Source organism: Cebus imitator, unplaced genomic scaffold (assembly GCF_001604975.1).
Source record: "Cebus imitator isolate Cc_AM_T3 unplaced genomic scaffold, Cebus_imitator-1.0 Scaffold92, whole genome shotgun sequence".
In the NCBI taxonomy this organism is placed as follows: Eukaryota; Metazoa; Chordata; class Mammalia; order Primates; family Cebidae; genus Cebus; species Cebus imitator.
In genome coordinates, this window is record NW_016107407.1 from 7,786,422 (window position 1) to 7,810,912 (window position 24,491).

At 43.0% G+C, this 24,491-nt stretch overlaps 1 non-coding gene across 1 annotated transcript; it reads left to right on the plus strand.

Annotated features, from left to right (window-relative positions):
* The first annotated feature begins 15,059 nt into the window (after nt 1-15,059).
* LOC119472270 lies at nt 15,060-15,269 on the plus strand. The gene has a single exon (XR_005201394.1). It is a non-coding gene; the product is annotated as a small nucleolar RNA U3 (small nucleolar RNA).
* The last annotated feature ends 9,222 nt before the right edge of the window (nt 15,270-24,491 follow it).

Genomic DNA, 24,491 nt, shown 5'->3' on the forward strand with positions numbered 1-24,491 from the left:
ATGTCAAGTGTGTAGTTATATATGTGACTTTCGAGAAAGGGAAAAAGATTTGAGCTGGAAGTATTAATTTAGAAGCTGTGACATAAACTGTATGTAAAGATATTGGAGTGGATGAGAATATTTAGGTATAGAGGATATTAAAAACAGGGCCCAGGACCAAGTTTTGAGGAGAATCAAATTTTGCTGATTGAGTAGAGAAGAACTCAACACAGGAGAGGCTGGTAAGATGGGGAAAAGTGGAATCGGAATAGGGTGCCGCAGAATTGGAGAGATGAGGGTGTCAGAAAGGAGAGAGTGGTCAACTCAATCAAAAGCTGATGAGAATTAGAGAAAGTTGAGGTCAGAGACACATTTATTGGGCGTGGCAATATACACAGCATTGGTGAAGTTGACAACAGCATTTTTGGTACAGTAATGGGCATGAAAAGTAGTTTTGAGGCAGGATAATAGGGTCTGGAGGCAGGGAGTCTAAGGCCAATTCACGCTGACTTCCTGGAATTAAATCAAAAGGAAACCCTCACTACCTTTCCATACCCAAGTAACAAAAGGACGGGAGCCTACTCCCTTTGCAACTACCTGCCCCTCTTTCTGCCTGGCAGGTGGAGAATTGAAAGTACCTCTGATTGGTTGCTTTCCTCAACCAATCAGATGTTTGCATATGAGTGTAACTTTGTAACTTCACTTCAGCCTCTGATTGGTTGCTTTCCACAGCCAATCAGATATTTGCATAGGGTGTAACCTTTGTACCTTCACTTCTGCTTCTGTTGGTTGCCTTCTGCAACCGTTCAGACTCATTGCAGGCCACTACTTCATTTGCATGGGAGTGTACACCAAGTGGCCAATGGGAAACCTCTGGAGGGTATTTAAAACCCCAGAAAAAAATTCTATAACAGGACTCTTGAGCCCCTATGCTTGACCTGCTCCCATCCTGTGGAGTGTACTTTTATTTTCAATAAATCTCTGCTTTCATTTCTTCATTCTTCCCTTGGTTTGTTTGTGTGTTTTGCCTAATTCTTTGTTCAAAATGCCAAGAACCTGGTCACCCTCCACTGATAACAGTTTGAAGAAGGTTAAAAAGGAATAATGGTAACCAGCAGTGCAGATGGCATTGTGGGTAATGGGAAGCTGATGACCCCTGCCCCTCACACACACAATGCACACACACGCAGAGCACAGACAAGTAGCACAATCGACAGAGTATTTAAAAAATATTTTAGTGACTGTCATTGTGTCCTCTGGTGTAAAAATTCATTTAATAGGTCTTTGATTCCTAATCCATTAGAGCCTAGAATCATGAAGACTACAACAAATATTAAGGGGTCTTTAGGTATAAAAGTGAAGGAGCTACTCTCCCTTCTTTCCTTGCTTCTCCCATTTGTATACAGTTTATTCAAATTATTAATGACAGTTACATTCTATAAAGTTTCCTCTAATGCTGAATTGGTGAATAATGAACTATTGCTCCAAGGGGAAAGACTAGATTATGTTCCTGTGAGCCTCTGGTCGTAATAATTTTTCTAAACAAAATGCCACCCTTGTCATTGTATAGGTTTGTTTGCCAACATCCTTGTAAAATAAGCCAGTCTCATCAGCATCAAAAACCTACTCTTGTACATAACCCTTTCCTGTATAACAGTTGGCAGATATTTTAAAAAATTCCTCTGCAGTCTCCTGATCTGCAGAACCTGTCTCACCTGCAAATTTAATGTTTCTTAGGCCCTGTTGCCTTTTGAAATGTGTAAGCCAGCCAGCACTAGCCCAGAAAAGTTTCACATTTTCCAACCCCAGGGTGTGATGGTTAATTTTATGTGCTAACTTGACTGGGCCTTGGGGTGCCCAGATATTTGGTTAAGCATTATGTCTGGGAGTGTATGCAAGAGTCTTTCTGGATGAGATTAACATTCGAATCAGTAGACTGAGTAAAGCAGATGATCCTATCTAATCTGTTAAAAACCTGAATAGATTAAAATGCTGACAGGTCTAAGAAAGAACTGTCTATCTCTGTCTCATTGTCTTCAAGCTTGAATATTGGTAGTCTCTTGCCCTTGGGCTTGGACTAGAATTTAAGCCATTACATTTTTAAAACAGAACTTAGGTCATTGATAATTCCTTATAATAAATCTGTGTCTCTATATATAGACACTATATATGCTATATATGAGATACATATACTATATATATGCTACATAATATATATAGCAAGGAGATATATATATATATATATATAATGTATATCTTATTGGTTCTGTTTTTCTAGAGAACGCAAATCCACTGGGTAATGTGTCTACGAATTTATTGCTAGAGCAGCCTGATTTATAGGTCAGTGCATTTCTTCCTCCTTTTCCTGGATGTATTGTATTGTTGATTCATTCACATTGAACTCACAGCCAACAGCACTGTAACTCATGCCTGAATGAAGTTTATCTAACACATACATTTTCTCCATAAGGCACATCACAGTCTTCTTGTTTTTAGGAATACTAGACAGCACTTCAGCATTACGCTTAGGGGCCATTTCAAACAGCAGAATCACCAACAAAAAGCATGGAAAGTGGGAAACATGGCACTAAATAGATTATGAAAATAATGCTTATTTATAGTATGTGATCTGAAACGGGAAACATTGCCTTCCTTGCTCAGCCTGAGCTGGGAACATGCAGAGAGGGCTACTGACATTTCTTGCCACCTCTGCACATGTCCTCAAATAACCATGAAAGTGCCATTGGTATTGATTTTGGTTATAAATAAATTTTAGCAAGTAAGCACATTTACAAATACAAAATCTATGAATGATGAAGATTGACTATATTTTGGCTTTGGAAAAACCAATACCATATATTGAGTATCAGTTTAGAGTCTATACCAAAATTCTGTAGCAAGCCTGTAACATGTCATGTCTTTCCAGCTGGTGCTAGCATGTTATTTAGACCCATCTGTAATCCAGGTTCAAAATTTTCGCATTAGCTAGTAGAATATAATAAACCCCCTGTGAGGCTTTATGTGTTTTGGGATTGATTGAAGTAGCAGCAGACAGGAGTAGCCCTGTGGGGAAGGTAAGTCACCTGTTCATGCTATTCATTTGCGTCTTCAGGACCTACTTAGTCCAGATTAGGTGTCTGACACTTCTGCTTGATAATGGACTGCTTCTGGGCATCTCAACTGTATAGAGAAGTGAATCAGGAAACAACCATTTTGTCATGGCCAGCCCAGCCACATTGTCCCCTCATGTCTCATAGCCAGGCATTCAGTTTCTACCAGGGTCCAGTAGCAAGCCAACAGCTGTTTCCCAAAATGGAAATTGTTACTAATGCAATACAGCATAGCTTTGTTCTAAAATCCTATTCTCCAATCAAGGTTAGCTTCAGCCTCCATATAGATTTCTCTTGCTCTGGGCCCTACTCAAAGGTGGCAACAGAAAATATTTTAGTTCACTTAGTACATGTGCTGCAGAAAGAGACCTAAAGTGAAATATAGATAGTCTTCAAAACCAGAAATTTCATCAAGTATTGTGCTGCTTTCTTTTTTAAATTTTAATTTTTTGGAGACAGGGTCTTTCTCTGTTGCCCAGGATGGAGTGCAGTGGTGTGAGCATAGCTCACTGTAGCCTCAAACTCCTGAGCTCAAGCAATCCTCCCTCTTCAGCTTTTCAAGTAGCTAGGATGACAGGCATGTTACCACACCCTGATAATTTTTCAATATTTTTGTAGAGATAGGGTATTCCTATGTTGTTCAGGCTGGCCTCAAACTTCTGGTCTCAAGCAATCCTCCTGCCTTGGCATCCCAAGGCACTGGGACTTCAACTATGAGCCACCACACCTGGCCTTGTGCTTCTTTTGTAAGTGATATGTGTCTGCTAAAGTATGGAAAGTAATCCCATATTTTCATGAGATTTTGTTTCCATGCTTTAGTGGGCATATATCTTAGTTGGGCATCCAAGGAACTTCCTAATTCAAGTCTACCCATATAAATGTCATCAAAATAGTGAACAAGCAGGATATATAGTTGGTAAGAATATCAAGTTTTCAAAAAATTCCTTTGGATAGGGCAAGGGAGGAAAGGAGACTGATCGTGAAGGTGTCTGCTGTCCCTTCAAGGTAAAAGCATAGTGTTTCTGGTTTTCTCTGTTTATTGAGCAGGAAGGGGAAAGCATTTTCTGGATTAATAGCAGTACATACCACTATCTGTGCCCGTGCTGCCTGGCTGCCATAAAGAAATCCTATCCAGAAGAGCAGCTGTAATCAAAGTTGTTTGTTAATTAGGCTTGGGTTAATCCACTGTCTGTTTCCAAGACCAAATTCTCTTCTGCAAAGACTACAACTGACTGTAATGGGGGATATCATAGGTATAACCATGTCTTTATTGTTCAGAACTTTGAAGAAGACACCAATTCCTACAATTCTTCAGGAATGTGTTACTGCTTTTTTTTACTCTCTCAGTAACAAGGAAGAACTCAAAGGGCTTCCACTTGTCCCTTTCCACCATTACTATCCTTTTTCTACAGGTCAGAAACAATGTGAGGATTTAGCCAGTTGACGAAGGCAAGAAGAAAGGAGATTAGCTATTAGCTGTGTCTGTCTCTTTTATCTAGAAAGCAAAAACTCACCCAGACACTTCACATGAAGTTGTTACTTCATGTCTAATTGACAAAATCTTGCCACTGATCTAGTTATGGAGGAAACTAGAAAATCAGGTATGTATTTAACATTTTCAGACTTGAGAGTAGACAGCAAAGAAGAAAGCTTTGGGGAATGAGATGTGGGTTTACCACAATTCCTTACAAGCCAGGGCCTTATCACAGCTTTGATACCCTGATCTTTGCTGTCTCTTACCCCAGGGATCTGTTATTTTCTGGCTGCCATATATATTCCATCTCTATGTGACACAGCCATCAGAGAGCTTAGGGTTTTGTGGGGGGATACAAGCAGTGCGGTAGGGAAAGATTTTGCTGTTAAATTGCATTTTCTATTCTTATACTTTACCATCCCCCACTGATGAAAAAGGAGCAATGCCATCCTATGACGCATTGGCCTCAGAATAAGGGCGGATACAGCCTAGCAAAAAGCAATCACTATTTAGCTTTGAGTTTCAAAATATGATTTTGTTTTAGAGATAGGGTCTCATTCTGTCACCCAGGCTTGAATACGGTGATGTAATCATGGCTTGCTTCAGCTTGAACTCCTGGGTTCAGGCAATCCTCCCACTTCAGCCTCCCGAGTAGCTAGGACTATAGGTGTGTACAATCACACCTGGCCAATTATTTATTTATTTATTTATTTTGGTAGAGATGCGATCTCACTATGTTGTCCAGGCTGGTATTGAATTCCCGGCCTCAAGCAATCCCCTCAAAGTGCTGGGATTACAAGCACTTCGCCCAGCCTCAAAATATGACTTTTGAACTCCTTAGCTACCGTATCGGCCTGAAAGCTGAACACTTTTATTTTTGATTGAGAGATAATACACATGCCTTAGAAAATCAAAGACTCAGAACCTAGAAGATGGGAACACAGATTTTATTAAAAATCAACTCTGTATTGTAGGTAGGAAACAGCAATTCTTTCTGAGCTGAATGGAAAAAACTTGTTGGATTAAACAAGTTGAGAATAAGTTAGGTGCCCAACAAGCACTCTCCCACCCTCCAGAGAAGCACGCCTGGGCTTTGCATTCCAGGGGGCTTGGCAAGCCTGTAGGGGAGACTTACATTGGGGATGGGGTGTCAGAGCAGTAGATGAACCATTGTTCAAGGCATTGTCCAGGTAGATGGACGTGACTATAGCTCTGTAGAGTCCTGCATGCTATGCAATGATGTGAAAAAACAGGTCTGATTTTCTGAGCCCAGGGAGAAACTAGAGGCATCAATGCTCAGAGGAAGGGTTTAGGGTGGAAGGGAGCAGCCTGGATGAAGGTGAAGAACGAGTGGACCCAAGGGTTTTGCCAGAGGCCATGTCACGGGCCTGGGATATCAGCAACTGATGCCAGCCCTCAACACTTAAAACCATGTCCCTTCCTCTTCAGAGGCCAGAAGGAATTGGAGAAAGACTCATGGTCCAGACACTCCATCCTTCAATGTCAACATGTTACCAAAGTCACCCAGAAACTTAGATTATATGCAGACAGATATCAGCCGAAAGGAAAATGGACAGGATATATTTACTCAAAAGAGACTGCTTTACTCTAGAAGGGATTCCTAGGTGGCCAGAATATGTGTTTTCTGTTATGTATGGCTATGTGGCTCAACAGTTAGTTGAGTTTTACTACAGAAAACAAAGAAAGCTAACTTTCCTACACATCCAAATTGTGGCTATTAATTTCATACAACCTTCACAAGCAGGGAAATTGATAATTACCATGCAATGCGATATGTGGTAAATAAAGGAATGATTTGAAAGCAGTAGAAATTGGGCAAGGAAGTATCTCTCTTCTCAGGAAAAAAGAAAATAATTCAAATAGGAAATTATATTTGAGTTGAGTTTTGAAGAATGAGAAAGTACATGCTAAACAGACAAGTGAGGGAAAATTGTTCCAAGCAAAGAAAACAGCCTGAAGACAGAGCCACAAAAGGGCAAGGTGTGTTCTGGGAAATGGCAAGACGTCAGGGTGAGTGGAACATGAGTTTTGCAGGGCAGAGTAGAAGATGAGGCCCGGGCCGGGAGGGGGACGTGCACCTGTGGTCCTAGCCCCTCGAAAGGCTAAGGCAGGAAGATTGCTTGAGCCCAGGAGTTCAGGGCTTCAGTGAGCTATGATCATGCCACTGTACTCCAGACTGGGTGACAAAGCAAGATCCTATTCATACATAAACTAGCCAGGCATGGTGGTGCACGCCTGTAGTCCCAGCTACCTGGGAGGTGGGGGCGAGTGGATCTCTTAAACCCCAAAGTTGGAGACTGCAGTAAGCTAATGGCACCATTGCACTCCAGCCTGGGCAACAGAGTGAGACCTTGTCTCTAAGTAAAAAAAAAAAAAAAAAGCAATAAGAAAAATAATCAAAGTGTACATTGGATTTGGTTACAAGAAGATTATTAGTAACTCTACCAAAAGCATATTTTTAGGAGTGGTGGGGGCAGATGCCAGATTGGAGTGGGTTGAAGAATGAATAGGAGGTGAGAATTGAAGCCGGTAGAAGCAGGCAACTCAAGGGGATTGGCTGTGAAGGGGTAAGATTTCCATTTTGGACGTATTGTGCTACAGATGCCTTTGTGATGTTAAAGTGTAGCTGTCCAGAAAGTCACATAAAAAAAAAAACTGTAGCTAGAGAACATGTCTTGGATGCAAATATATATTTCGTTTGCAACAATGTATAAGTGGTTGCTGAAACTTGGGATTAGATGAACTCCCCAAGAACAATGTGAGTAACAGCAGAAGACAGAATCAAAGGCAGAGCCTGGAAGATACAAACATTTAAGGGGCGGCCAAAGGCAGCAGAACCCTAAAAAGAGACTGAGGACTAATTGTCAGCGATGTAGGAAGACAACCAGGAGAGCACGTGCTGGAAGCTGAGAAAGAGGAGAGTTTCAAGAAGTGCAAAGTCCTACTGATAAATCAGATGAATATTTAAACCGAATCATTGGCTCTAACTTTTTTTTTTTTTTTTTTTTTGAGGCAGTGTCTTGCTGTCACCCAAGCTGCGATCTTGGCTCACTGCAACCTCCGCCTCCCAGGTTCAGGTAGTTCTCATGTCTCAGCCTTCTATGTAGCTGGGATTATAGGCACCTGCCACCACATCCAGCTAATTTTTATATTTTTAGTAGAGAAGGGGCTTCACTATGTTGGCGAGGCTGGTCTTAAACTCCTGACCTCAAGAGATCCGCCCTCCTCAGCCTCCCAAGGTGTTGAGATTATAGCCACGAGCCATCATGCCCGGCCTGAGCTGGGTTCTCTCGAACCCACCAATCATAGAGTCAGGGAGTCCCAGCAGCCGTCCATATGCAGGTGGAAATGCAATGTCAGTGACTGAGCCTGAGCAGCACAGTAAGATGCATGAGAAGCTAGCCCAGACTGCCCTTTCCTTTATAGCTGTACCAGTAAATCCCCCTCCAACTCACACATTTGGCCATCAAGGGCAAAGGAAGAGATGCCGAAAGAGGAGAAAAAGCCTGAACGCAGCTTATGGATAGATTAGTTTAGATTGTTGTGTGGGGGCAAGCTTAAAATGAATAGCAGATGCACTACAGTCACACTCAGGGGGAACTTTAAAAGACAGTGCTGAGTAATCTCAGGACTTTGGGAGGCTGAGGTTGGAGGATCACTTGACCCTGGGAGTTCAAGGCTGCAGTGAGCTATGATTGCACCACTGCACTCCAGTATGGGCAACAAGGTGAGACCCTGTCTTAAGGAAAACAAACAAACAATGAAAAAAGTGTTGAGAGAAAAATCTTTCCAATGGGTAGAGCTTTGAGTATCACCTGATCATCCACTTCATGTAGAAAGAAAAGCAGCCCAAAGTGAGAATTTACAAGAGCTCACGGGTATGGTGAATAGCCTGGTTGGTTTGCCAGGGGACTGAAACAAAAGGACTGAAAGATTGGATACGTGGAGGTTTAGAGTAGAGGCGTGTTAAATGACATTCCTGGTGGGTGTGACAATTTTTGTATGCATCTTCGCTGCTCTTCCTGTCAAAGATGAGGGTCTGTCTGCCCAACTCTTAAATCTAGGCTGAGCCATGTGACTTTGGCCAGTGGGACTACAGACAAAGGATGCAAGCATAGGCTTCAGAAGTGCCTGAGCCTTGAGACTTGCCCTCCTTTGCTTCTAAGAACCCTTTGTCACTATGTGAAGAGCCTAGCCTAGCCTCTTGGAGGATGTCAGCATGTAAAGAGGGCCTCTGCCATCCCAGCTTTCCCAGTGGAAACCCCAATGCATGAGTGAGCCCCACTGGTACAACATGGAACAGAAGCAAGTCTTCCTAGCCATGGCCCATGCCAATCACCAGCCCACAGAATCAAGAGCAAATCAATGTTTGTTCAAAGCCATCATGTTTTGCGGTAGTTGATCATGCAGCAAAGGCAAACTGATAATGTGACTCTCTAATCTGTCATTAGGATATGAAAAAACTCTCTTGCCAAAGACAGGCTTCAGAAATTTGCTTCTGATTCAGAAAACCCAGGTGTGAGACTCTGAATTGATGAACCTTTCTTCCATCATACCTGCTCTCCCTTTCCTAGGATATTAAGCCCCATGTATCAGCCTAAGGGATGAAAGTCTGCGAGGAAATTTAAGAAATAAATATAGGGAAAAACATATTTGCTTCATGTTTTTCAAAATATTATTATTGAAATTGCTGAAGGCCAAGGAAGCAGGTACTCATATACACAGCTGCTGTAGCATAAATCATACTGACCTTCTGAAAGGCAAATTGGCAGTATCAGCAACAATTGAGCATAAACCTACTGTTTGTCCAAGTGATTCCATTTCTTTGTATCTGCTTTAGATGTGAAGAAACAGCTGTATAAAGAGGCCTGCACAGAGGTGTTATTTGCAACATTTTGATAGCAAAAAGTTGGAAACAGGAAAATAGTAATGTAAATGATGGCATGTCTATATTGTGGAACATTATGTTGCAATTAAGAAGGAAGTACCAGATAGAAAAGATATCCAAGATAGGCTCTGAAATGAATATACTGGCTGGGCATGGTGGCTCAAGCCTGTAATCCCAGCACATTGGGAGGCCGAGGGGAGAGGATCACTTGAGATGCAGGAGTTTGAGACCAGCCTGGCCAACATGACAAAACACTGTCTCTATTAAACATACAAAAATTAGCCAGGCATGGTGGTGCATGGCTATAATCCCAGCTACTCTGGAGGCTGAGGCAGGAGAATTGCTTGAACCTGGGAGGTGGAGGTTGCAGTGAGCCAAGATCGCGCCACTGCACTCCAGACTGGGTGACAGAGTGAGACTCTGTCTCAAAAAAATAAATTAATTAATTAAATGAATATAGTTCCTAGTTAAGGAAATGCTAACTTCTATTATAGGTAAACATCAAAATCTCAAGGGCATACCAATGGAAGTTTATTTTTTACTCATAAAAATATGGTCTGCAGTAAAGGAGAGGGTAGATTCATTCCTTGCAGTCACTCAGGGCCTTAGACTGTCACCTTCCAGTCACATTTTCTAAGGTCTCCCTGGGCATTTGCTGCTGGCCAGCAGATGGAGAAGAATGGAAGAATTCCTTGTGGGAAATTGTTATGGGCCAGTCCTAGAAGTGGCATTCATCATTTCTCCCTGCATTTCATTGGTCCAAATCAGTCACATGAACATGTCTAATTTCAGGGTAGCTGGGAAATGTAGTCTAGCTGTAAAGAAGCTGAAAGAGAAATGGATTTGAACAGCCACAAACACTCTTAGAACTCATTCCCACACATATACTGCAGGTTTCCACAGATACATACAGGCACACCTCAGAGATACTGCAGGTGAGTTTCCCGACCACTCTAATAAAGCAAATATCACAATAAAGTGAACCACATGGATTTTTTGGTTTCTCAGTGCATATAAAAGTTATGTTTACACTACAGTCTACTAAATGTGCAATAGCATTATGTCTAAAAAATGGTACACACCTTAAATAAAAATATTTTATTGCTAAAAAAATAGTAATGATCATCTGAGCCTTCAGTGAACTATAATCTTTTTGCTGGTGAAAGGTCTTGCCAAGATGCTAATGGCTTCTGACTGATCAGGGTGGTGACTGCTTAAAGTTTGGGTGGCTACAGTAGTTTATCCATTCACCCACCAAAGGACATCTTGGTTGCTTCCAGGTTCTGACAGTTATGAATAAAGCTGCTATAAACATTTGTGTGCAGATTTTTGTATGAATATAAGTTTTCAGCTCCTTCCATTAAATACCAAGAAGCACGGTTGCTGGATGTATGGTAAGAGCATGTGTAGTTTTGTGAGAAACCGCCAAAGTGTCTTCTGAACTGTCTGTGCCATTTTGCATTCCCAGCAATGGATGAGAGTTCCTGTTGCTCCACATCCTCAAGAGCATTTGGTGTTCTCAGTATTCTCAATTTTGGCCATTCTAATAGGTGTGTTGTAGTAGCTCATTACTGTTTTAATTTGCGTTTCCCTGATGGTATATGATGTGGAACATCTTTTCATATGTTTATTTGCCATTTGTATATCCTCTTTGGTGTGGTGTCCACTAAGGTCTTTGGCCCATTTAAAAATATTTTTAAAATATTTATATTTTACTTTTATTTTTATTTTTAGAGATGGGTTCTTGTTATGCGGTCCAGGCTGGTTTCAAACTCTTTGCCTCAAGTGATCCTCCTGCTCAGCTTCCTGAGTAGCTGTAGGAGCATGCCACCATGCCTGGCTCGTTGGCCCATTTTTAAATCATATTTGTGTTCTTATTGCTGAGGTTAACAGTTATTTGTATATTTTAGATAACAGTCTTTCATCTGAAATGTCTTCTGCATATGTTCTTCCAATCTGTGGCTAGTCTTTTTATCCTCTTGACAGCAGACATTCTCTTTGACAAAAAAATCAAAGGCAATACAATGGAGAACAGTAGTCTTTTAAACGAAGAATGTTGAAACAAATGGACATCTGTATGCAGAAAATGAATCCAGACACAGACCCTTCACCCTTCACAAAAAATAACTCAAAAAGAGTCACAGACCTAAATGTAAAACACAAAACTATAAAGCTCTTAGAAGACAGTACCAGATAAAATCTAGATGACTAGACATTTTACATGTGACACGAAAATGCACAGTCCATGTAAGAAAGAATTGATAAGCTAGACTCCATTAACATTAAAATGTTCTATTCTTTATTAGATTATGTTTTTAGAGATGGAGTCTCACTATGTTGCCCAGGCTGGTCCCAGCCTCCTGGGCTCAAGTGATCCACTCGCTTTGGCCTCTTGAGTAGTTGGGACTAGAGGTGAGAAACACTATGCCCAGCTAATTTTTTTAAAGGATGCAGTCTAATGCATATTTATAGACTAAGGGAAGGAGCCAAAGATTCTGAAGAAGTTGGATGTAAAAAGACCTGAAAACTGGTAGAGCAAGATCTTGGAGGAGTCCAGAGAGGATGGGCTCTAGTTCAAGTGGAGATCTCAGCCATGGAGACTGAAGACACAGGTGAGAGCAGTTGCCAGTGCAGGTGAACTGGAAAAAAGAGTAAGAAAGATGAGAGACATGCCAATAATTTCTCAATGGAGCATAAGGCAAGGCCTCCACATGAGAGTAAGTAAATGGGGAAAGTGGGAGGCGATTACCACTCTGACTGTTTGGAGTGGTTGCATCACTTGACCCAGAATCTACTGAGGCTGCTTAAGGATGCTTCAGGGTGCACCAATCCCAAGAACTGGGTGGAGTGTTTTAGAGCTGAGAGTTTCTGTCATGGTGTTTCTGAAAATGAGTAACATCTTCCATGACATCATTTAGAACAGGGTTTTTAGTCTCAGGATTATTAACATCTGGGGCCAGATAATTATTTGGGAGAGGGAGATGGGACTGCCCTGTGCACCATAAAATGTTTAGCAGCATCCCTGGCATCTACCTGTTAGATGCTAGTAGCAACTCCCTCCACACTAGTTATAATACCCCCAAATATTTTCAGACATCTCCAAATATCTCTTGGGGGAAGAAGCAAAATATTCTCTGGGTGAGAAACACCAATGTATTTATTTATTAAGATGGAGTCTCACTCTGTCACCGAGGGTGAAGTGCAGTGGTGTGATCTTGGCTCACTGCAACCTCTACCTCCCGGATTCAAGTGATTCTCTTGCCTCAGCCTCCTGAGTAGCTGGGATTACAGACACCCACCACCATGCCTGGCTAATTTTTTGTATTTTTAGTAGAGATGGGGTTTTGCCATGTTGGCCAGGCTGGTCTTGAACACCTGACCTCAGATGATCTACCCATCTCAGCCTCCCAATGTGCTGGGATAACAGGCATGAGCCACCACGCCCATCCAAGAACCACCAATTTAGAGCTAGGGTTAGTGACAGCATGCCAGGGCGACTTCTCAGGAATGTGCAAGCTGCTCTGATTCCTGGGAATGGTCTGCCCTGCCTGTCTTTGGGAAGGGTGGGAAAGCCTTTGGCATTTGAGCAAGTATTCACAGAGATGCCCCACCTAGGTTCTCAGTGCTGTTTGTACCAAAAGTGCCAATGATGGAGGTGTCTTCACACCTGATTAGCCAATTCCTCTCTTATGTAACTTCTCAGTATCACCACCTTGGGGAAGAGGACACAGTTTTTCCCCCTGGATATGGGGCTCCTGCAATTCAAAGCCAAATGCTCCCTCTTCTCCTTCAGATTTCTTTCCCAGCATTTTGTCTTTTACTATATTAAAATATAAGAATATACCCAGGACTCTCTGAGTATCAACTCCACAGCATTAAATGATAGGTGTGTATCATAATTTTCATCAGATTGAGTCAATGAAATATCTCCCCTTCTCTTCTGGGATCTTGATGTTATTTTCTCCTTATTTATGGAGAATTTATTGACATTCACTGCTTTCTAGGCATTATGGCAGGGGCTGGATACTCCAAGGTAAAATATGTGTTCTCTCTGCTTTCAAGGAGCTTACATCAAATAAACCAAATAAACAATGTAATAAAGAGTGCTAGATATTAATAGACCTACACACTCGGTATTTTGAAAGCACAGCAGAAAGAGAATGCCTGGAAGAGAGGAGGAGTCACAGGTCAGGGAGGCATCTCAGGGGCAGGGATATTTTGGTTAACTCTTAAAGGATGCTCAGGAGCTCAGAGAGCTAGCCCAAGGAGAGCATTTCAGGCAGGAGAATGGTTTACACAAAGATTATGAGGCATGACCATGAGTTGTGTTTGGAAGTCTTCGAAAAAGTAGCTGTGTGCCAGATCTTTAGTTCAGGATCTAACATTTTGGCTTCAGGCAAATGTAATCTAGCCATCATCGGAAGTCTTCCAGAGAAATCACTTTATAATCTCATTCATTCATTCGTTCATTCATTCCTTCATTCATTCTTCTGTTTTCTCCTCTGCAAAGCAGACCCCATAAATTCTATCACTCCACCTCTCAGGGTCTTCTCAACTCTGTTATCTCCTACTTTCTGCTTTGCAGAATCCACCGGCTCCCACTACTGCTAGCTTTTGTCCAAATTCATTTCCGTCTCCCCATCAAAATAACCAGGAAGACACTCTTGGTCCTACTGGGGCACCATATTCAGAAGGTGTTAAAAAGCCAAGCCTAATTTCTGAGCACTAGTCTTTCTTAAGAAGAATTTGCATATCCGACATTTAATAAAGATGAATTCTCCTTGCAGCAAACACATTGGACATAAAAATGTACACAGTGATTTTTCGAGATGTTTTTCTCCTTGGAGAAGGCAGCTGTCGAGGTGGGTGATGCTCTGGGCAGGAAGCAGTGTCTCTCACTAACAGGTTCTGATAGATATACAGAAAATCCTGAAAGTACCTCTGAAGAGAGAATAGATTCTTAAGCCTTTACCAGGGAGAGTCTTAAGTGTTGTTTTATAGCAGTTAGCTGAGAGCAAGATGCTGGAGGAGGTGGACAGGTTTGGAGATGCCAGAGTGCAGAGAGAGAGAGACAGAGAGATACAGACAGAAAGAGAGGAGAGAGGGGGAGAGAGACACATAGAGAGAAAGGAGAGAGGCAGGGAGTGGGAGAGAAACAGAGAGACAGAGAGGGAGAGAAAAAGGAGAGATGAGAGACAGAAAGAGACAGACAGAAGGAGAGAAACACACAGAAATAGAAGTAAAGAGAAAGAGACACAAAGAGAAAGGGAGAGACAGAGATAGAGTAAGAGACCAGAATAAGAGACAGGTAGACAGACAGACAGAGAGGGAGACATAGACAGAAAGAGAGAGAGACACGCACACAGAGACAGAAACAGAGAGACAAAGAGAAGGAGAGAAAAAGGAGAGACAGAAAGAGACAGAAACAAAAAGAGGGAGACAAAGGGAGAGACAGAGAGAGACAAACAGAGACAGAGAGAGAGATTGAGACTGAGAGAGAGAGGAGGCTGTGAATGCCAACTTTCCCCACAACATAATCGGCCCAGCCACGGCTGTCGCCCCGTGTCCCTGAGAGTGCGCATGTGTGAGGGCTGTGCTTGCAGAGTTCATGTCTCCAGCTCATTGCTGGGGGAGTTTCTCTGATCGTGCAGAGCTAGACGCCAGGAGCGGGACCTGGCGTGTTCTTTCCTGAGCACAAAGCCAGCTCTCAGAGGTGCTTTGTTGCACCTGCCATTCAGCATTGATGATGTTTTTCTTTTCCTCTGGGAGAGTAAGAAGAGGACACAGTCCAAGTGGTTTCCCTTCTTAAACAAACAAATAACAAACAATGAAACAAAACAAGAACACCAACATGGGACCAGGCACAGATCCAAATTCTCGTTTTGAACTTCGAACCCTGCCCATGAAGCCCTTCTCATGCATCTTCAGTATCATAAAGACACACCTGGGCTGGGCGCGGTGACTCACACCTGTGTTCCCAGCACTTTGGGAGGCCGAGGCAGGTAGATCACTTGAGGTCAGGAGTTCGAGACCAGCCTGACCAACAGGGAGAAACCTCATCTCTACTAAAAATACAAAAATTAGCCAGACATGGTGTTGCACGTCTGTAACCCCAGTTACTCAGGAAGCTGAGGCAGGAGAATCGCTTCAACCCAGGAGGCGGAGGTTGCAGTGAGCTGAGATTGTGCCACTGCACTCCAGCCTGGGCAAGAGCAAGACCCTTTCTCAACAAACATAAAAAAAGACATACCCGACTGGCGCTGCAGGTGACCAGGAAGGCTGGCGTGTCGGTGAGGGCAGGGTGCAGAATGGCAGAGGGCTGTCGGGAAGCTGGCATCACACAGCTTGTGATGGCTCATTCCCGCCATGGTTTCTGTTGTGGTACCAACCACCCACAGTGCTCCTTTACAACCTTTTCTTTCTGTGTCCCTCATAATCTGTATTATTTATTTATTTAATTTTTTTTAAAGATGGGGTTTCACCATGATGGCCAGGCTGGTCTTGAACTCCTGACCTCAGGTGATCCACCCACCTCGGCCTCCCAAAGTGCTAGGATTACAGGCGTGAGCCACCGTGCCCGGCCCATAATCTGTTTTTTTTTAACACTTTTTCCTTTCCTCAGACTGAGAGGAATTGGAGGAAGAATGCAGATGACTATCAGGCTGGATTTGGGAAGTGGAGTCAGCTAATACGGAAGTCTTGGATGTGTCTTCATTGGCAGTGAGAAAATGGACTAATACAGTAAGGAAGGAAGAAAGTACCTCTTCCTTTTATTCTAGGAACTTTCCAGTTTACACTAAGATAAATCTAGCACCCTTCACTTGTGAATGTGAATGTCTGCTTTCCTGCCGTCTTGGGAGGTGTTGAAAGTAGTGAGTCTAGGGGAATTAACAAGTTTCATAAGAATTAGCTCCTCTGCTCACCAAAGTTAGTTATATAAAAACCCTTCAGGCTCTCTTTAACTTCTGTTAGCATCAGAGCTGAGGCTGGTGGAAAAGAAGCCCAAATCAAGGCTTTTTTTGTTTATTAAATTTTGATCAGGAGCCCTTAAATTCGGGATATTTGGCTTTCTCTTATGGCACATACTGTTGGCCTTGAAGTGTTAATTGGGAAAGCTCTGAGCTGCTGCAGCCCAGGAGACTGAATAGTCTATCCAGGAGGGGCTGAGTCCACATGTCTAAGGGAAACTCTGCTGGAAACTTCCTCTGAAGACAGAGGCGCCTGCCTGGATTCTTAGACCACTCACAGGCAGAACTGACTCAAGAATTTATGGGACCAAGTGTACAACAAAAATATGGTGCCCTTTGTTCAAAAACTACTAAGACTTTCAAGATGGTGACAGCAGAGCATTAGCTAAGCTGGGGGTCTCTCCTAAGTGTGGGGCCCTAAGTGCCTGCGCAGATCACACACCCACAAAGCCAATCCTACCTACAAGTTATCTTCAAATTCCACAGACTCAAACTAAATGCCAGTTTTTCCTTCCTTGAGCATATATTTTTTTCTCCTGTACTTATTACATTTAACGGGCCACTGTTGACTCAGGCGAAAAGCTTGGGATCATCCCAGATTCCTCTCTCCCTTTTACTCCACCATCCAATTAGTGATAATTCCTGTTAATTTCACCTGGAAACTTCTTTTGTTATATAACACAGTTCTCATCTTAATCCCCATCCTGGTTCTGACTCTCATGATCTCCCAGTGGTATCTGCCTGCCTGAATCTATCCCCCACAATGATCTCTGAACCATTCAGCTGACCATTGCACGGCCCTGCTTAAAAACCTTCCAAGACTCCTTAGATCCTATGAAATAAACCCAAATGATTTCTCATGGCACATGACATGCTCTAGCCTGGCTCTTCCCCATCACCTCATACCTGATGCTCCCACAACTCTAAGCTACACAGGTTCTGCATGCTCTGCATTGAGTCATGCCACTGTGCCCTCTTATGCTGTTCCTCCTGTCAGAAATGCTGTTCCTGTGTCCCTCACATTACCTCCTGGAAAGGCTGACTCATGGTCCCCCAAAAATCCGGGTCTGGATCTCTGGAACCTGTGAATGTTACCATATATAGCAGAAGAGACTACGCAGTTGTAAAGTACTTGAGATAGGGCGATTATCCTGGATTACCTGGGTGGACACTAAATACAGGCAGAAGTGTTCTTATGAGAGGGAGACAGATTGGGCTCCACAGAAGAGGAGAAGGGGATGTGGAGGCGGAACAGACGGCAACTTGCAGATGCTGGCCTTGGAGATGGAGGAAGGGGCCATGAGCCATGGAGTGCAGCTCTCGAAGCTGGGAAAGGAGAGAAATGCCTTCTCCCCTAAAGCCTCCAGGGATGCACAGCCTTGCCAGCACCTTGGTTTTGGCCAGTGAAACCCGTTTAGGGTCTTAACTTGCAGAACTGTAGGAAAATAAACGTGCGTTGCTACCAAGTTTGTGATTCTTTGCATGGCACATAGGGAACTAGTATACCTCCCTCCCTTCTCCAGCACAACCCGCTATGGCCCTTCCTCTGTGCACACACAGCATCAGCAGCATACTTTCACCACATTGTGCTAATTGCACATTTCTTATTTCCCCATTAGGTCATATGTGTCTGAAGGCAGGGGCCATGTCCTGTTCCTCTTGATCTCCCTGGCACCTAGCCAGATGTAACAAGCACCCCATGAATATTTTTCAAGTGAAACTGCCCCACAGTGTGAAAATCAGGGCAAGAGGAGTGTTGATGGGGAACAATCTACTTTCAGTTCAAGAAGCTGCTCTTTCTAGGATCACAATGTTCATTGCTCCAGGAGGAGCAAAACCCGTGAGGGCTGAACAAGTTGTACAGAGCACAGAGCCCTCAGATTGCAGCCGGCCAGTGTGCGGCCCTCTCTAATGGAAAGAAAAAACTGTCCCAGAGTTAGAGGATTATTGAAATCCGTTTCAGAAAGTCATAGGGAGAAATATGCTTGCGAGAGCATTGGGATATCACTGATACCGCCTATGTCAACTGTAGTTTTTGGGAAATTGATAGACACAGGCTGAAATTTTTGTGGAAATAGTAGCTGGGACTTTGATGCAAGCACTGTGTGACACCTCCACACAGATTCAATAGGGAGCAGGCAGACAAGCATCAGCAGAGTTTGAAAAGAGCAGGGAAAGGGTTTTGGCGGAGAAGCAAAGCTGTTCTCTTACCCACACTCACTAAGGGTTTCCAGCGGCTTTCTAGACCCCACTGCCTGCTAGCTGTACTTAGATATGGGAGCTTCTGCTTACTTCCTGTATAGCAAAAACTCTGTTAATTGTAATTATGTAATCCAATGTAGTGATTGGTTGCAATCTACTCATCTTTGTTGCCTTTGCAAACTTCAGAGTTAATGAACACCCTGAGAGGTTATTCTAGAAGCATCTGGCCTGGAGGTTCCTGATGAAGGTTGCCATCAGGTGTCTGGTGATCACAGTGAGTAAAATGAAGGAAGGAACTTCACTTCTGGAAAGCTCCTTTGACAAGGCCCCCCTCTGCCTGGGTGGGTCACACATCACCGATGTATAACCCAGAAGAGCTGGATCACTCTCATCTGTGACCCGACCTACATCATCATTTACTCTGTTCAAAGACAAACATGGAAATGATGGGGGAACTTGGAACCTCCTAAAGTTGCCCAGACCATGAAAACTCTATTCTTAAGAAAACTAAAGAAAAAAGCAACATGAATCAGCAAGGCTGATTGCCTTGTCGTGGTAATAAACAGCCCAACAAATCAGTGTCTGTAAAACTGTGCTGGCTCCTCCTCTCATCACATGGCCCAGCCTGGCTTGCCATCCACCACTTCTCTAGTTAACACCAAATCCAAGGGAGCCCTCTCCAGGAAGTTGACGCTCATCAAGTTGGTTAAGGCCATAAAAATCAATTGCAGAAGCAAGACTGACAGCAATGCCTATTGCTGCACAGATTTTAAGAGCAATTATTCAAATAGATGTGGAAAACCAGTGATGAAAGAAAAACTTTAGCTGAATTAAATTTAAAGGAGTTTAATTGAGCAATGAATGATTTGTGAATCGGGCAGCCCCCAGAATCACAGCAGATTCAGAGACTCCAGCGCAGCCACATGGTGGAAGAAGACGCATGGACAAAAAAAGGGATGTACAGAGATTGGCAGTGAGGTACAGAAACAGCTGGGTTGGTTACAGGTTGGTGTTTGCCTTATTTGAACACAGTTGGAACACTTAGCAGTCTATGAGTGATTGAGGTGTGGCTGCTGGGATTGGGCATGACTCAGTTACTGCTGCAGGCAGATATGCCTAAATTAGGTTTTCAATCTTGTCTGATTATTAAGCTACAGTTCATCCACGAGGACTCAAATACAGAAGTACAGAGTCCTGGCTGGGTGCTCACGCCTGTAATCCCAGCACTTTGGGAGGCTGAGGTGGGTGGATCACCTGAGGTCAGGAGTTTAAGAACAGCCTGACCAACATGGTGAAACCCAGTCTCTACTAAATACAAAAAAATTAGCCAGGCATAGTAGAGCATACCTGTAACCCTAGCTACTTGGGAGGCTGAGGCAGGAGAATCACTTGAACCCAGGAGATGGAGGTTGCAGTGAGCCAAGATCATGCCACTGCACTCCAGCCTGGGCAGCAAGAGTGAAACCCCATCTCAAATTAAAAAAAGGAGAAGTACAGAGTCCTTCTCAGGCCATATTTAGTTTGCTTTAACACTAGAAAGAGGATGATGCTAATCATTTCATTAAGAGTTCATGTTTCATTAGATAACTTACAGAATGGGAGAAAATATTCACATTTGTATGTTCGTTGCAGCACTACTCACAACAGCAAAGACATAGGATCAATCTAGGTGTCCATTCAAGGTGGACTGGATAAAGAAAATGTGGCACATATCTGCCATGGAATACTATGCAACCATAGAAAAGAGTAAGACCATGTCCTTTGCAGCAACATGGATACAGCTGGAGGCCATTACCCAAAGTTAAATAATGCAGTAACAGAAAACCAGATACTGCATGTTCTCACTTAGAAGTGAGAGCTAAACATTGGGTACACGTGGACATAAAGATGGGACCAATAGATGCTGAGATCCAACAGAGCAGGGAAGAGGAGAGAGGGCACAAAGGTTGAAAAACTACCTATTGTGTATTATGCTTACTATGTGTGTGACTGGATCAATCACACCCCAACTGTGAGCATCATGCAATATACCCAGGTAACACACTTGCCCATGTACCTCCTGAATCTAAAATAAGTTGAAATTTTAAAAAAAGAGTTCACGTTCCCAAATTGGAAACATGACTTGGTGAGCTTTCAAAGGTGCCTAACATGCCATAGTCACTCAACAAAAATCTAATTAAATATCAAGACATTGAAGCGAAAATGCATATTTTTAGACATAAGAGAACACAGTTGTGTTTGTGGTCTGTTGACTGTCTCAAGTTATTTTGAAAGCATTTTGTTTTGGTAACACACTTGGCAGGTTCTCTTTCTCCTCATCTTGATATCCATGTGCATTTAAGGGAGAATTTAATCCATATGTTCCTGATTCAATTATACTTGACTCATCCCAGTATTGCTTTGTGCGAGTGATTTGAACGCCAAGAATCTTGCAAATTTCCTAAGAAACTCTGAAGTTTTGTTTTGTTTTTTTCCAAGAACTAAGAAATTTGGCTTTGTTCACCGAACACTCTGAGAATTGTTTCAAGGAAGCACGTAGACTTTTCTACTTATCACTGTATTAGTATTTACACCTTGAGATGATGAGTGGTGAAAATGATGACGTGAATATACCTGCATTAAGTGTTATCGGTTGCGCAAGGTGGCTCACACCTGTAATCACAGCGCTTTGGAAGGCCGAGGTGAGTGGATCACCTGAGGCCAGGAGCTTGAAACCAGCCTGGCAAACATGATGAAACCCTGTCTCTACTGAAAATACCAAAAATTAGTCAGGCATGGTGGCACATGCCTGTAGTCCCAGCTACTTGAGAGGTGGAGGCAGGAGGGTCGCTGGAATCCAGGAGGTGGCGATTGTAGTGAGCCGAGATGGTGAAACTTCACTCCAGCCTCAGTGACAGAGCATGACAATGTCTCAAAAAAAAAAAAAAAAAAAAAAAAAAAAAAAAAAAAAAAAAAAAAAAAAAAAAAAAAAAAAAAAAAGAAAGTTGATTATTTAGTATTCCTATTACATAACAGTCCAAAATGAAATTGACCCTGAAATTAGATCATTGTATTATTAAACTCTTGCAAGCTTTCGACTTGGTTCAAATCAATTAAAAGTATTGAGCATCAATCAAGTGCAAGTCACTGCTCTCATAGCAGACGACTTCTGGATGTCTGCCTCATTCCCAAATTAAATGCCCTCTGCCACTCTGCCTACCCCTCACGATACCCGGGGGGCTTCTGGCATCCTGGTTGAGTTTGGACTGAGTGGGCACTTAACTCAAATGAAGCCTGCCAGAATCACCTGTTGATAATTTAAATTGGGAAAATGAGAGGGGAGGGGGCAGGGAAGGAAAAGTAGTAAAGGAGGAGAAGAAGGTGGAAGATAAAAAGAAGAGATTAGTTTGTTTATGTGACTTGTATCTGTACCATATAAATATCAGAGCAAAGAGTGGACATTTTCTGCCATCAAGTGTGTGGCCAGAGTACGCCATAAGCCAGCACAAGCCAAGACAGAAAGAACCAGAAAATCAAAGTATATATTTAATGCATTATTTTCCTCCAAAATCTGTTATAATGAATGCACTTTAGAATCTGAGAAATTCAACTGGACGAGGTGGCCCATGACTGTAATCCCAGCACTTTGGGAGGTGGAAGTGGAGGTGGATCACCTCAGGTCAGGAGTTCGAGACCAGCCTGGCCAACATGGTGAAACCCTGTCTCTACTAAAAATACGAGAATTAGCAGATGTGGTGGCGCACACCTGTAATCCCAGGTACTTGGGAGGCTGAGACAGGAGAATCACTTGAACCCAGGAGGCAGAGGCTGCAGTAAGCCGAGACTGAGCCACTGCACTCCAGCCTGGGTGACATAGCAAGACTCAAAAAAACAAAACAACCAACAACCCCCCAAAACAAAAGCAAATGTTGCAGGATGTTACCAGTATTTAACACTGAGAGTTAAGGTTAAAACGTATTGTTACCTCCTTCATTATTACTAATTTTATTTTGTTAGTAGGGTCAGGGTCTTGCCATGCTGCCCAGGCTGGTCTTGGACTCCCGGCCTCAAGTGATCCTCCCACCTCGATCTCCTGAAGTGCTTTGATTACAGGTACGAGCCACCACACCCAACATTTTTACTTTCTTATTTAGACTTTTTCTACACTTGGTGAATTTTTTTACAATTAGAAAATCACTTGAGTTGTTTCCTTCTGAGGAAAGGACAAGGATCTGCAAATGTGAGCATAAAAAATGTGAACAAATGACTTCTGTATGGGTCACAGGGTGAATTAAACAGGTTTTACATTTTCCCAGGAATTAAAAAGGATTCTTCAGACTGATTTTTTATGATCTTATATAACTTTCCCTTTACACCAAGTTAAAAAAAAGTCATTATGTTGAACAAGCAAGACTCATGGGGTGTGATCTGAAAACACTTTCATTCTCCCATCCCCCACACCATCTGCTCACGCCCATTCTGTGGGGTAATTGTGGGTTCTTCAGAGCCCCCTCTCACCAGCCGTTCTTTAGATGCAAGCCAAATTGCATCTCATTGGTCTCTGATTCTGGGAGGACAGTTCCAGCCTCCCTCTGCTGAGATCTCCTGCCCACAAAGGATTTGAGGCAACTCCAGGGGGGCTCCGTTCTGCTTGGCCACATCTGGCCCATAGGATACGCTCCCCTTAGATCTGCCACTAGAGGGCGCACAGTCACTTCCGAAACTCGCGTCTTCCCCAGACAAGGATTCTCAGCCACGCGGTTGCCTGTAGATTATTTCTGAGGCACACATCAGGCTCCAGCTGTATAAGACAGTTGTCAAGCTGCCCATCTGGTGGAGAGACGTTTACAGTACATCAATTATACCCTCCAGAGAACCCTTGTTCAATGTTCATCTGCAAACATTTTATACCTTCCAGTTGGAATCTGGGTTAAGGATAACAAAACTGTTTTTAAATGTCTGCTTTGCAAGTTCTGACTGCGTGTTCTGGCACCTCACTTTGCAAAGTGGAAGGAGCTAGCATCATCATCTTGGGGGTTCTGTAGAAATAGACTGGGAATGTCTAATCTTAGTATCTTGGCTGAGTGCTGTCGCTCACCCCTGTAATCCCAACATTTTGGGAGGCAGAGGGGGAGGATTACTTGAGGTCAGGAGTTCGAGACCAGCCTGGCCAACATGGTGAAATCCTCTCTACTAAAAATAAAAAAATAAAAAATAAATTAGCTGGGTGTCGTAGCCCACAGCTGTAATCCTAAGTACTTGGGAGGCTGAGGCAGGAGAATCACTTGAACCTGGGAGGCAGAGGTTGCAGTAAGCCGGGATCACTCCACTGCACTCCAGCCTGGGTGACAGAATGAGACTCTATCTCAGGAAACAAACAAACAACAACAACAAAATTAATTTAAAAACCATCCTATTACACAAAGACTCACATACATAGAATCCTATTAGTGTTTTGTCATTTTATTTCTGGAAAGAAGAAGGAAAAGGAAAGATGAAGAAGAGATGAAACTTTAAATTTTCCTGAGCATCTATTACTAGAAACTTTCCATCATTTCTAATTTAACTTAAAAACAAGACAAAAACAAACAAAAACAGGCTGGGCGCAGTGGCTCACACCTGTAATCTCAGCACTTTGGTAGGCCAAGGCGGGCATATTTCCTGAGGTTAGGAGATCGAGACCAGCCTGGCCAACATGGTGAAACCCCATCTCTACTAACAATATAAAAATATTAGCCGAGTGTGGTGGTGTGTGCCTGTAGTCCCAGCTACTCAGGAGACTGAAGCAGGGAAATTGCTCTACCAGAGAGGTGGAGGTTGCAGTGAGCCAAGATGGCGCCACTGCATTCCAGCCTGGGCGACACAGCAAG